The 4,066-nt window shown below is 37.8% G+C and overlaps 1 pseudogene; it reads left to right on the top strand.

Moving 5' to 3' along the window:
• The first annotated feature begins 731 nt into the window (after positions 1-731).
• On the top strand, positions 732-2,310 carry LOC148919131 (uncharacterized; annotated as a pseudogene).
• Positions 2,311-4,066: the final 1,756 nt, after the last annotated feature.

Below are 4,066 nucleotides of genomic sequence, written 5' to 3'. Positions count from 1 at the left end.
CCACCGTTGACATCCACGAGGTACTGTTCATAAACTTTTTCTTTGAAATTTGGGTTTTCTGTGAATTTGGTTTATGGATTTGTAAGAAATTGGTTTAGGGTTTTAGTGTTTAGGGGTTGCTCAGAAATTGGGTTTGGGTTTATGGGTTTCTATGAACTAGGTAATAACTCACACCCACTCTCACCGCCGCAGTAATCGCTCACGTAAATCAAACCTTCATTTTGTCACAGAACGTTTGGGCTTTGTCTGGGTAAGTCCCAACTATCTATATTATTGTTGGATGAGATTTTAAGCCCTGGGCTCTGCGATTTCTACAATAATTCATTCCACAATATTCTGATTTTACTTGTTCAAATCAAAGCAAAGGAAGGGACGTTGTTTATGGATGGGTAATTGTCAAAAACGACTCCTGGAATCTACATGCTTATAATCAAATTTTGCAGATTGTCAATGGTCCACAGTCCACATTTGAGACCGAGAACGCCTCACTCACCACTGCCATCACTCTCCATCGCTCATTAGCTTGTTTCTTCAGAAGACAAATCATTCTCTGAAGCTCTTTTCAAAATTCGATCATCCGCCGCTTGATCTTTTCTTATGAAAATTTATTTGAAGTCTTGTACATAGTTTTTGCTCTAATTTTTCGTTTTGAATTATTCGTTAAAGTTTATTTATTTATTTATTTATAATTTTAGAATTGATGAGATATCTGGTCTGGGCTTCAGATTACCCAAATTTATTGTTCTTTATTGTGATTGTGATTTTAGGTAAGGATTGGGTAATGTGTTTTTGTTTTGGGTAATTTGATATGGTTTTGAGATTGGTTTCATATCTATGATTTTGGTTAGTGTTAAAGTAAATAAATGGGTACTTCATTCCTGCGGTTTTTATGGAGGTACACCATTGTATCATGCTTATTTTCTCTTCTGATGATATGGTTCTATAATGTATTTGTTTGGTCAGGCTGGTTTGGTGAGTGCATGAGCTTTGCTGAAAAGTGGCAAAAAAAACTTAAAATGCCACAATTTTGCAGAGCAAAATCTGTTTTTAGATATAAAAAATGGTCGTTTGAATACAATAGTGGGGTAATAGGCTTTTTGAATACAATGATATAATAATAGGCTCTTGATAAGTGCTGATTTGTTTTGTTTTGTTTTTTAAAAAAAATATGTGAGCTTAATTATGAATTTGAATGCAATTTTTTTGACCAATTGATTTATAATACAAAAACGACGTGCATACATTCTGAACAACGACACTTTGATCATAGGATATTGGTATTGCTAGCAGCTAGTTATTAGTATTTGTGTCCAAGTAGACCCCATTGTGAGCACAACTTTGACAAAGTGTTTATAGAGATAAAAGGTGCTAAGAAATTAGATATTCTGATTTGTTCAATTACAGTGCACCATCTTATTATAAACCTCAACTGGCTTACTGAACAGTTGTAACTGATAAAAGAGTTATAACCAGCACTATTTATTTGGATATGACAATTTTATAATTGGCTTTGAGCCGTTGAATTAGTAGGTCAGTTGTAAATAGCTGGGGTTTTGTTTATGCTCTGTATTTATTTATTTTTTGGCTTAATATCCTATAATAGGTTGTTTATAAGTGCTGATTGTTTATTTCTTGTTATTGTCTAGATTGCAACGGACTGAAATTATTTTTATAATATTGGCGTGCAGGGAAATATGGTTTCTCCAATGAAGTTGATGATTGCAGAGGAAGAAAAGTTTCAGGGAAAAGCATTGTCCCTATCCCATACAAAGACTGCAATCAGTACCATAAAGGAGAAATTCAGTCAGCAACAGCTACGAAGGTTTGAAGAGAGTTGTTTTTGTCATCTCCTAATGATTGAGGACCTGAAGTGAACTTCGCCAATTGTCCACGGCTTGTTGATGAGGAAGGCTGATCCGAAGACAGTTTCCCAAGTGAACTGGATAAAATTCATCATTGGCAATAAGGTGATCCAATTCACGGCGCAGCAATTTTGCGTTGTCACAGGGCTAAGGTTTGGAAACCTTCCTTCTTCGATTGCCACCTAATGAGAACTGCTCATTGAAAAGGAAGTACTTTGGCAATGATAAAACTGTCAACCTTTTGGAATTAGAAAAAGCCTTCCTTGGATTTGTATACTTTGCTATTTTTGTGCTGTTGGGCAGTGAAAAACATGTTCACATTGACATGCGGCATTTGAAGTTGGCTGAAGACCTTGAAGAGTTTGTGAAGTATTCATGGGGTGCTGTGTCTTATGCCAAGACAAATGCGCTACTCGAGGGCAACTTTGTGCATATTATCAGCAAGTGAAAGGGCCAAAAAAGCTACGAAAACAAAAAAATCTTATAAGAAAGCAAAGACAATGGCAACTGGTAGACCAAGAGAGTACCGCCTCAAAGGTTTTGCCTTTGCACTTCAAGTGAGCAAATTTGCATTCATGTTTAAGTTAAATTTCATTTGTTTACAATGAGTGACGTTTTTTCCTCAAACCAGATTTGGGCTTATGAGGTATTTCTAGCGCTGGCTGCACTACATTTGGTGGTGCACGAAGATAATGCTTACATCCCTCGTATACTACATTGGAGAAGCAATACTTCGGGTCGTTTTCATGAGTTAATGAGCCAAGTATTTGAGAACCGTGAGGTTAGTTAAGTTTTTAATGATAATGTTAGGCATATTAAAATATAATAAGTTTACTGATATGTATATTGTCCGTGTAAATTGCAGGTTGATGTGCAACTTCCTCGCCAACCGGAATTGACAAGCAGCAGCCCTATTGGACTTGGGGTGACAATGTTGATGACACTGAAGAAATTGTTGAGTTGTTTTGGAATGACGCTGAAGAAAAAACTAGCACCTCTGTAGAAGAAAAAGATGATGACATTGACGAAACTGCTACCCTTTCATCGTCTTCAAAGGCAAGCATTACCTTTTTTCCAATATATACGTCATAATACAATAGGAAAATAACTGCTGTACTTGGGATATATTTTGGAAATATTGTAACACTTGCATTATAACTGAATGTAGGGTAAACTCGCGTCCAATGAGTTACGCACTTTCACGCGTGACTTACAAAGGACAAAGGAAGAATTGGCCAATGTAGCTCGTTTAAATAGAGCGCTTCGCAACAGAGTGCATGAGTTGGAAGAAATGGTATAGAAGGAGTCATTGAAACTTGAAAGAGAGTTTGCAAAAAATAAAAAGTGTGTGGAGGATTTCAGCAAGACCCTTGCTTCAGTGGAACACTACTTTAAGCTGGAGATAGAGCAGCTGAAAAAATGAAATGGTGGGTTGAATGAAGGTGGGGAAGGACATGAGGACCTTGGTAGTCCTTATATGAATGAAGGAGGCGACAATGACTTGTCGCCATTATATGACTATGTCAGTACACCTACAGAACCGGCAGCAATTGAAACACAAGTGCCCGGTGATGGAGCAGAACCCTTCGCAGCCATGGTAGTCGAAGAGGTAGAAATGGCCGCTTCAGTTCCTGACTTACAAGTGCTTCATACCTGGAGGCAGATTCCAAGAAGTCGCTCACCCAGAAGATGTGGCGGGTGACGAAATCTACAAAAGACTCTTGTTTTTGTTAGATGGTTGGAAAAACAACTGACAGTATGCCATCGGGAGGTCCAATAAATCCTCCAAGTATACCCAAAGTTAGTATGATGGGTGATGAAGAAGGTAGTGCGAGTGTTGAAAAAAAAGAAGTGGAAGGTAAAGGGTGCAGAAAGAAGCGCCTGGTCCAGACATTGTTGAGTCCATTTACTGATCCTTTGAGGAAGAAGAGGACGATGAGTGTGTCGAATGCGACTGCACCCCGCCATGGTTTGATCCATCAAAATCCCTGCCCATTGAAGATGTGAAGGCGGTAATAGAGTTTTGCACTACCTGGAAAAACGATATCAGGTTAGGATTCTTTACCTTCGATATCCAATCTTCATGTTATGCTAGTATGTACTCATATAGTATAGAGAAAATGCAGATTTTGCTTTAATATACATGTGTATATTTGTCTTGAACAAAGTCAGAATTATGAGATGATTTTTTCGGAGGTGCAAGT

Source organism: Prunus mume, linkage group LG3, assembly GCF_029339155.1.
Source record: "Prunus mume cultivar Tortuosa linkage group LG3, ASM2933915v1, whole genome shotgun sequence".
NCBI classification, from domain to species: Eukaryota; Viridiplantae; Streptophyta; class Magnoliopsida; order Rosales; family Rosaceae; genus Prunus; species Prunus mume.
Note: the sequence above shows the minus strand (reverse complement) of the source record. Positions and strands in the feature narration are given on the sequence as shown.